Source organism: Dendropsophus ebraccatus, chromosome 12 (assembly GCF_027789765.1).
Source record: "Dendropsophus ebraccatus isolate aDenEbr1 chromosome 12, aDenEbr1.pat, whole genome shotgun sequence".
Classification (NCBI taxonomy): Eukaryota; Metazoa; Chordata; class Amphibia; order Anura; family Hylidae; genus Dendropsophus; species Dendropsophus ebraccatus.
The window spans coordinates 81,393,098-81,403,317 of record NC_091465.1 but is presented as its reverse complement, the minus strand read 5'-3'; positions in this window follow the sequence as shown (position 1 = coordinate 81,403,317).

The window sequence follows — 10,220 nt, the reverse complement described above, 5'->3', positions numbered from 1 at the left end:
CATGAATACAGCAGGAATGTGAGGAAGGACTGAAGGGTAGGAACCACAGGAAGAAACCACAGGCAAGAATCACTGGTAGGAACCACGGGCAGGAAAGCTGGGACCACAATGCTGGGAAGCAACGCAGGTGCTCCAACAAGGAAGCCTGTGGGATGTGTGGTGTCCCACCACGGGCGTTGCTATTGGTTACACCCTTCATAAAAGTCTGTACTTTTTGGGAGAAAGTGGTGATGAAGTAGTACCAAAGTTTCGCCACAAGATGTTGTTATTACAAGTGTTTATGCTCAGTTATTGCACAGTTGTAGTCCTTAAGGGGTTGTTGTTTGCTTGTCACATGGATCTACACACCAAGGAGAGTACTTTCTTCATCTATCCTATCCTATCTCTCTTTACTTCACACATACACTCTCCTCACCCACTCACAGCACACCTTATAGGGGCTGTAGGAAAGAAGTCACATAGGTAGAGGAAGTTTAGGGTCTTTTGTCTTTAGACTCTGTAGAGTGAGGACACAAACCAGAACGCTCACTACAGTTTTCTCTCAAGTAACCGTATCCTACACTATGCAGTGTTAAGCTTACACTAGAGAGGACAGGTCAGAGATTATCTCAACCCACGCCGTGGACAAGGAGAGACACAGTGCAGGACAATATCCATAAGCAAGTAAAGGAACTGATCCGGAAAGAGCAAAGTTGCTAGAAGCCTATGAACTCTATCTCGCAGCGCGGGTGTAAACAGGGAACCCTCAGCATTCCACTCATCCCAGGTAACAAGGTCTGGGGCTTGTGTCACCCTCTAGGATGGGTCACTTGACACTGGTGGGCAATAGGTAGTGCAAAGACCAAAGAGTTAAACTACAGACACAAGTATTCTCTCTCTCCTCAACTGTTCTTCTATTTCTACCTCCGAAAGTTCCGGCAGAGCACAGAACTACTTGGGTTGGGACTCTCACTCTTCTGATCCTCTTTCAAACCTCTCGGCACGCAACTCAGTCAGCACAACTGTACCACTCTCTATACTCTCACTACAGTTCTGGATCCTAACATATCAAGTGTCTTATCAAGTGTAAAGTATTCTATCAATGCAAAGATGTATGATCTGCTGCATACAAGTTTTTTCAGAGTAAATCAGATTTTATGATAAAGAGACTCTGATTCCTCGTCAAGCACAGACAGAGTACACACACACTCCTTGGGTCATCTCCCCTTTTTGTGGGTGGCAGTGCCAATAGTCCGGGTGGGTCACTATTCCACTCCAGACCACCGTGATAAGTACCCAAGGGACCCCTCAACCACCCAGCAGGACACTGTCCACATGGGAACAAGATATAGCCGGCCCTTTAAAATAAAATCAGGTGTGCCACCATACCTGTGTGCCCAACCGCCACTGGCGTCACAACATAACATCACTGGGCCTGGCTATATCTCGGCTAACCACTATACAACTGGAGCCACACTTCACCAAGTGACTGGCTGTGTCACCTCCACACCGCGGGTGTACCACACCACACATGATGACTTATATAGGAATAGGCTAAAGCCTGCAACCAATTAAGGGCGCACTGGCCTTTGAAATATGCAGAACCCAGCACTCCCTGCTTCCTTGGGCGGGCACGTGCCGAGTGCTGCAGAGGAACTGCTGGGGAAAGGAACTGGAGGCAGGAGGGCGGACATGTAAAGCATCTGGGTGGTTAAGGAACAATGGTGCTGAGCCCCTAAACATGGGCTCGGATGTCCACTGGGAATAATGTGCCGGAAGAGCGGCTTCAGCAGTGGCCCCGGAGAATGTGTGGCTGCAGCAGCCATGACAGCACCCTCCCGGCCTCCCCCTCTTTCTTGACCCAAAAGAACTGTCTCCCGCTAACTGTGTTCATAGCCAGGATGTCCTTAACAGTGTTGACCTCAGAGGAGGCTGCTTGCGGGGGAGATAGATGAACTTACTTGGAAAGCTTTTGAGTATTACTGGCTTTAGGAAGGATACATTTAAGGAATTCGGGATGCGCATGGTGGGAGGCAGGTGAAGTTTGTAAGCTGCAGGGTTGATACCATTCTGCATTGTAAAAAGTCCAGGAAACTGTGGGCCCAGCTTGTAGCTTGGATCTGACCGGATACATGTATCATGGATTGGCGTGTCTGTTCCCAAATGGACGCACAGTCCTTGACTACTTCGTCCATGGCTGGTACCTCGGAGGATGTAGATAGAGGCAGCGGAGGATGTGAGTGTCTTCCATAGACACTAAAGAATGGAGATGTGCCTGTGAAACTTAAGTCCAGATGGTTATAGGAGAATTCTGCCCATGGAAGCAGACTTGAGCAATTGTCCTGGCAAGCAGAGATAATTTCCTAGGACCAAGGGCGATCCGGAATAGGTAAAAGCTGGAGCAGACCATATTGTTTCAATCTGAAAGTCACCAGTAATGGCGGGAGATAAACTGCCTGATTTTATGGATTCCAGGATGCCCTGCGACAAAGGAAGTATGACCCCATTTCAAAATTCTCCTTCTAAGATCAGAGCGCACTTAACCCTTTAAGGACAGCACCTGAAAATTGCTTAAGAACCGGGCCAATTTTCAGTTTGGCATTTTTGTTTTTCCCTCTTCGCCTTCTAAGAGCTATAACTCTTATTTTTCCATCTACATGGCTAAGTGAGGGCTTGTTTTTATCAGAAACAGGAGTACTTTGTAATGGTGTCTTTCAATCTACAATAACATGTATGACAGAACCCCCAAAATATTATTTATGGGGGGGGGGAAATTGGGAAAAAAAAAACATAACGTAAAAACATAAAGTTTTTTGTTTTTTTGTGTGTGTAATACGTAATGCACTTTACGGTAAAACTGACATGATATCTTTATGCTATAGGTAAGTCTGAAAACAGCGATATGCAGTTTATATAGCTTTTCTAATGTTTTACTATTTTTAATAACGGCAAAACTTTTCTTTTGCAAATAGATCAAATTACAATGGCCGTATTGTGACTCTTATTTTTTCACATATGGGGCTGTAAGGAGTTTCATTTCTTTATGCCATGATCTCTAGTTTTTTATAAAGTACCATATATATATATATATATATATATATATATATATATATTATTTATTATATATATATATATTTATTTATTTATTTTTAAATAAAATGTAATAAAAAACAATAAATTGTGACTATTTTTTTTACCACTTTGTTTACAGCGTGCACCATGCGGGAACAATATTGTTTTATTTTATTAGATCGGATGGTTACGCACTCTATGGTATATAATATGTTTATTTATTTATTTGTTTATTTTTAAGTGTCTTATTTATAAAAGGGGAAAGGGGGTGATTAAATTTTTTATTGGGGGCAGGGCCATGGGGTGTTTTTAAAAACTTTTAGTTTAAACATTTTATGTCTCCTTAGGGGACTTTAAAATTTTTACATTACATGATATGATATACATTGATCAGTGCTATGCCATAGCATAGCATTGATCAGTGTAATCTGCAATCATTGCATAGAGCTTGCCTGTGATAAACTCTATGCATCGATTGCCGATCTGACTGGTCATCTCCTCTGTATGTAGTGTACCAACTTGGTTCTGTACAAAGCTGAACAACCTCACTCAGGAATTCACCCGTAACAGGATATGGTCAGCTATTTTGCTTCTCTGACTATTTTTGTGTCAAGCAGGCATTATTAAAGTTGTCTACTGATTTTCAATCCAAAAGGGCCATGGGCTGATGTTGCTGACCAGCTGCACAGAGAACATGACCGGCAAATACTAACGGGGAGAGGATGCGTTCACACCAAGGAAAGCTTCTCCTATATTGCCTAGGTGTGGGAGTTTCCTGGATGCTGTGGATGCAGAGCGCAGTTCAGACGGAAATGGTCAGAGCTGGCAGAGTACAGACACAAATTCTGTTCCCAACAATGAGTTTTCTCCTTTTGCATAAGGCAAACTCTCTCCAGCTGCATGGGCTCCTCAGAAGCTAGCTGGGAAGAAGGAGAAGATGGATTCTGATGGTGCCAAACTGAATGTACGGCAAGGACAGACTAACTCGCACTCCTGACGGACCTCCTCCTCTCTGTTGGAAAACCAAACGTCATTCCGGGTAGCCAGTCGTTCAAGGAGGATGGGAAGACCTGGCTAGAAAACACATCCTTCACTCAACTGGAGGGACCCTTCTTGAAGGTGGTCTCTCCACCTTCATGGCAGCATTATTCTAGTTGAGTTCTACAGCCAGAGTGCAGGATTGTACCGCATACTCCCTGACAGAAGAGTTCCCTTGCTGCAAGTTGAGAAGGGTGGTCTTCACAGAAGATGCTAATGCTGGCCCCTCAAATACTCATCAAAACTCAGACAGGAATGCTTAGAGGTTGTCTTGATCCCAAAGAGGTGTAGCCCAGGCAAAAGCCTTCCTAGAGACTGATGATGAATGCCACAAACTGATTGGCCATGAGCTCTATGTGCATGGTGCACTGCAAAACAAAGCCTCTGCACATCTTAGGATCCCCATCATACTTAGACGGCAGTGCCAGGCATAGATCTGGACCTAGAGGTGATGCTGCAGGCAAAGGTGAAGAAGGTACAGGTAGGAGTTGCTGCAACAAGACAGACAACTGCTTAATTGCAACTGGACCACCGCTAGCAATGGCGTAAGCCGCACCCGGGAACCAAGTCTAAAGGGATACTGGTCCGGGGATGGTTTTGCTGCGGTAGGCAACCCCCAGGTCACTATTCCTGGCTAATCTTGCTAGCAGTGGCGGACTAGCAGGATGGTCAGCAGACAGAAATACAGCAGATATCATGGATAGGACTCACTGCTAGGAACCAAGGGTAGGAAAACTGGGACCAATACTGGGAAGCAATGCAAAGGCTCTAACAAGGAAGCCTGGTGCAACCTGCAGCTAATTAAGGTCGCACTGGCCTTTTAAATCTAAAGCATCCGGTGTGCAGATGCCCAAGGATGCGGCAGAGATGAGTGTGCCAGGCAGAGGGACAGGAGGCAGGAGCGTAGACATCTGAGGGGGGGCAAGTAACAGTAGGGCCCAGTCCCTGCACTTGGGCTTCAGCATCTGCTGGGAATAGAGCACCAGGAGAGTGGGGGTGGCTGGGGCCCAGAGCAAGGCTTGCTGTTGTAGCCATGACACAGATGTCCTTCCTGCATGTCACAGAACGGCTGGGTCATGGAACGGCCGGTGTCTTATGCCATGGACGGGGATGTATTCATGATGGTGTGGGCAGAGGCTCTTGTCCAAAGTTTTTTAGAGGGTCACACCAGGGTTTCACCTACAATTTTTCAGAGGTCAACACCAGGCTCTCGCCCATAATTATGAGGAGGGTCACACCGGCCTCTCGCCCATACTTATGAGGAGGGTCACACCGGGCTGGCTTTTGTCTATCATTTTTCCAGGATGTGCATGAGGCCCTCCGTATGTGTAATGAATGGGATTACCTCTTTCCTTTGGATTCTTGAAAGCCCTTGTACTTGGTGCATTGGCTTGATAAGTCTCCTTCAAAATGTAAACAGGATGGGTCTGACCATGTTACACATGCAATGATGTTAACGGTGGGTGCAGTTTTAGTTCACCCTTATCTTCGGCATATACAGTTGTCAGAGATGACAGGAACAAAGATTTTTTTGTTTCTCTACAAGTAAATGTACAGGGAAGATGTTTTCTAATGTTTTTCCACTTTGAATTGTCAGACTGTAAAAGTGGCGTAATACAGTGACCTGGGAGTCTGTAATGCATCCATTCATGCTGCCCCTGATGTTGCCATTCCATTTCCATGCTATTTCCATCACTTTCTAAGGTTTTTAGGTGAACCATACACCCTCCCATCTGCCGGACACCTGAAAAAATGCTTGAGTCTCCCATTGACTTTAATTGGGTTGGTTACTCAAGTCGAGCACTCGAGCATTGAAAAATACTGGACAAAGTACCGAGCACTTGAGCATTGTAGTGCTCATTCCACACCTGTTAGTAATATACAGTACACCCTAGGCAGGCCCAGTTTCATAGAAGATCATTAGCTGATGATATGTATCATGTCTACAGGGATACAACATCCATAGATATCTGTCTCGTACCTGCCATCATGTGTCTTGATAGGAAACCATGCAGCCTTGTTCAGCCAGTGTCAGTAATTTGTCAGTAATTATAGCTGTTCCTATTATTATTTGCCGTTCTCCCGAACTCTGGAGACATTTCCAGGATGTCATGGGATCTAACCTCACTGCCTGCCAGCTTCCTTTCCCATCAGAGAGAAAGAGAGATTCATAAATATCATCATTCATCATCTAGTTCTGCCAAAATAAAATATACAGTGGTACCTTGGTTTAAGAGTGACTTGGTTTGAGAGCATTTTGGTTTAAGAGCTCACAGTTTTTCAAAATTGTGACTTGGTGTAAGAGCATTGCTTTGGTGTAAGAGCTCCCTGTACTGGGTGGGAGGGGAAGTGGGGGAGGGGCATGGTCTGCATAGCGGGGTCTACAGCCCTGTACTCTGACCCAGGAAGTCTCCCTCACCTTCCAAATCATAGCAGATCCACTTCAGGCTGGGGCTTACATCAGGGGACAGGACTGTGGAGGTAATCTCTCCATAGCTGTAACCCCTCTCTCCCCGGACAGAGAGCGCTGCATGTATGTGCCCACATCTGCCCTGCTCATTCCTTCATGCTCCCTGCAGTCTCTGTCAGTCCTGATTGGTACAGGCTGTACTCACCCTCTTCCCCATTGCTGTCATGTGACCACACAGACCTCTGACAGCAGCCCTGCCTCTCTATTTTAGCCTGTTGTACTACGCTACTGCATTATGGGGATCCATCCTGTATCTACAAACTGCTGCTGTGTTATCAGGGTTATGCAGTAACTATACATCATACACAACAAGCTGATCGCTATACTGTACAGTAACTTATAATAGCACATATACAGCTGCTTATAAATGTTTGTTTCACATGTTTTTCAGAATATAAAATCATTATTTTTGTGGAACCAATTACACTATATATATATATATATATATATATATATATATATATATATGTGTGCCATTGATGCAAAGAAGTAACAAAACTACTACTCTCACTATGCCAAAAACTCATAGGAGTTTTAGTTACACTAATATACATATGACTATCATTTTCTTGTGTTACTATTACACAACAGCTGGTTTGGAATAATAGAAATTTTAGTCCTATTGCTATCCATCTCACATCCAAAAATTGCTATCCATCTCACACAAGCATCCATGGCACACATACCCTCACAGTGAGCATGATGGGCTGCAACAGTTGGTGTACTGATCAGCTCTTGCACAAAATTTTATAAACGTGCAGTCTCTTACAGCGCAAGGTAGTTATATCTGGTCACAGCCGATAGCAGTTAACTGAGGAATTTGACTTTGAGGCGCTGTGAGGAATACGGCTCAGTCACTATGGGGAACAACTCTACTTAAAGGGATCACAGTACAATTACACTTGACTCTACTGATGAGGATGTTCACAGTTTGGCCTAATGTTCTTTAAGAAGAAAAAACTCACAATCATAGGAGGACCCTGACACACAATCTGACATATATCCCTCAATCAGAGAGGGATATATGCAGGAGCATCACCGATGTTGAGGCATATGTCCAACAGGAGACCTAAATGAGGACAGCAATGCCAGGGGGCCTTTTAAGCAATCTCTGCAACCCTGGTCTAGAAGAAGAAGAATGTAGATCCTCACAGCGTGGACTGGAACAATGGTAATGGTTACTTCACATGACGTTGGAAAGTGCATGTAGCATGTTCTCCTTGCAGACCCTTCTGGGAATTCTGGATTCTAGAGTAGGATTCAGCAGATGTAGGAAAACGTATAGAAAATTACAGCCACATGGCTAATAGGAACAGAGCTAACACACATGAGCACTGGCCAGAGGCCAGGACCTGAACTGTCTGGACTTGTCTCCAAAGTCCACCTATTTATGGACCAGCAGAGATTGCTCCCATTGGTGGGGAGTCATGAGTTGATCAGGCTAAAATTTGCTCTTATTGGTAGGGAGACAAGATGGCATGATTTAGAATGGCTTGCATTATTGGAGGGATTGGTTGAGAGGGGAGCAGTTACCAGACAACCTGACTCTCATACATGTGACAGGGTGTGGTATAGTGATACAGCAGTAAAAGTTTAACCCTTGCACTGACAAACCCCTTTAGTATATACTGTTAAGCAGCGTAACAACAAATCAGACGTACATACCCAGAATATATGATACACAAACCTAGAGTAGAGTGCAAAGCAAAATATTCATCAGCCGCACAACAACAATATACATTCAGCAGCTGTGAATCGTGTATCAGGACACTGCACAAGCATCTGTACGGGGAGTAACAGAGACCACGATTATCTTTACTGAGAGCAGTGGAGACCATAAGGGTCTGTGTTTGGAGCAATTCTAAGCACAATGTGTGTAGTGTCCCAGAACCCATGTGCCACTGCTATGTTCCTATTCATGTCAGTTGTGGTATATGTGGTATATTGGTATATTGTGTTGGGTTCTCCTAGGCTCTTCTATGCCAGTTGTAATATCACTTTTTGACCACTGGATATGGTCAGAGGCTCTTTCCAGAAGGCTCCTACCTATAAGGTACCAAGTTACCTGAGCTCATCTCTTGCAATGGGAGACTAGCACCAGTTTCCCTTATAAATCACTTAGTTTGTTCCTGACTAGCTGCAGTTTGCGAGGGAGCGTTTACAAGGCCTGGCCTCTGTGGCCAGTTTCCTGTCTGCTTTAGAGACAGTTTTGATTTCCTTCCAGCAGAATTAGGGCCTGCCAAACCAGGGTAGGGACAGCTACCACTAAGGGGCCTAAACCTGTCTACATTGAGAGAGACTGTTCTATTCTATTATTTTCTTCACAGTCCTCTTTGCTGGCCAAGGACATTCCCAGTGGTGGAAGAAGTGCTTATTTTGCCGATGTACCCGGCTGACCTTGCTTGATCTCCTTAAATAATCTTAAAGGATTAGCTCCTCCCAGATACATCCTGTTTTCCTAAATGTTACACTCCGTGATCTCTTCTAGCATTAGTTAGTTCTTCAATAGCCACGACGGAACTGAAGCCAAAGTTGCCAGAGTTGCTTTGAGTCCCGCACTTAGACAAGCCCCTCCTCCTGGTAGCCCCTTAGCCTCCTGTACAAGTCTCCTAACTAAAACTTAACCTTAAGACTTTGCCACTAAAGTGCTATATTGTAAGTCTAAACTTCTAAACTATCTCCAGAATTAAAAGGGCACTCTGGTGAAAATCAACTCAACTGGTTTCAGATTTTGTAGATTTGTAATGTACTTCTATTTAAAAATCTCCAGTCTTCCAGTACTTATCAGCTGCTGCATGTCCTGTGGGAAGTTGTGTATTCTTTCTAGTCTGACACAGTGCTCTTTGCTGCCACCTCTGTCCATGTCAGGAACTGTCCAGAGCAGGAGAGGTTTTCTATATGGATTTGCTACTGATCTGGACAGTCCCTGACATGGCACTGTCCAGATCCCCGGAGGTGAGATGCCAGATGACAGGCATGCTGGAATGTGGATAGAACGCTTGTAAGGACACCCGGGATCTATGCTGCCGCAGAGGGGTCTGATGAGGCCTGTAATCCCGACCGAGCACGAAGCGTCTCTGGTTGCCATGGTGATCGCAGGAGGCGCGCGGGGAAGCTTCAGTGATCGGTTGGGATTACATGCATCATCAGACCCCTCTGCGGCAACACAGATCCTCGGAGGTGAGGTGCCAGATGGCTAGCAAGGATGCTGGAATGGGGAGAGAGTGCTTGTAGGGACAGCCGATTCACAGGTGCAGTCAGGGCCGGGACAATGAGTTTTGGTGCCCTAGGCAGAGAAGGCAAATGCCCCCCCCCCCCCCCCCCCCCCCCCCCCCACACACACACACACACGAGCATGCTGGGTGCTGTAGCTCTACCTTAGTCACACAGGTGCATGCTGGGGGCTGTAGTTCTACCTCAACCACACAGGTCATGCTGGGAGTTGTTGTCCTACCTCAGCCACACAGGTCATGCTGGGAGTTGTTATCCTACCTCAGCCACACAGGTCATGCTGGGAGTTGTTGTCCAACCTCCGCTACACAGGTCAAGCTGGGAGTTGTTGTCCTACCTCAGCCACACAGGTCATGCTGGGAGTTGTTGTCCTACCTTAGTCATACAGGTCATGCTGGGAGTTGTTGTCCTACCTTAGTCATACAGGTCA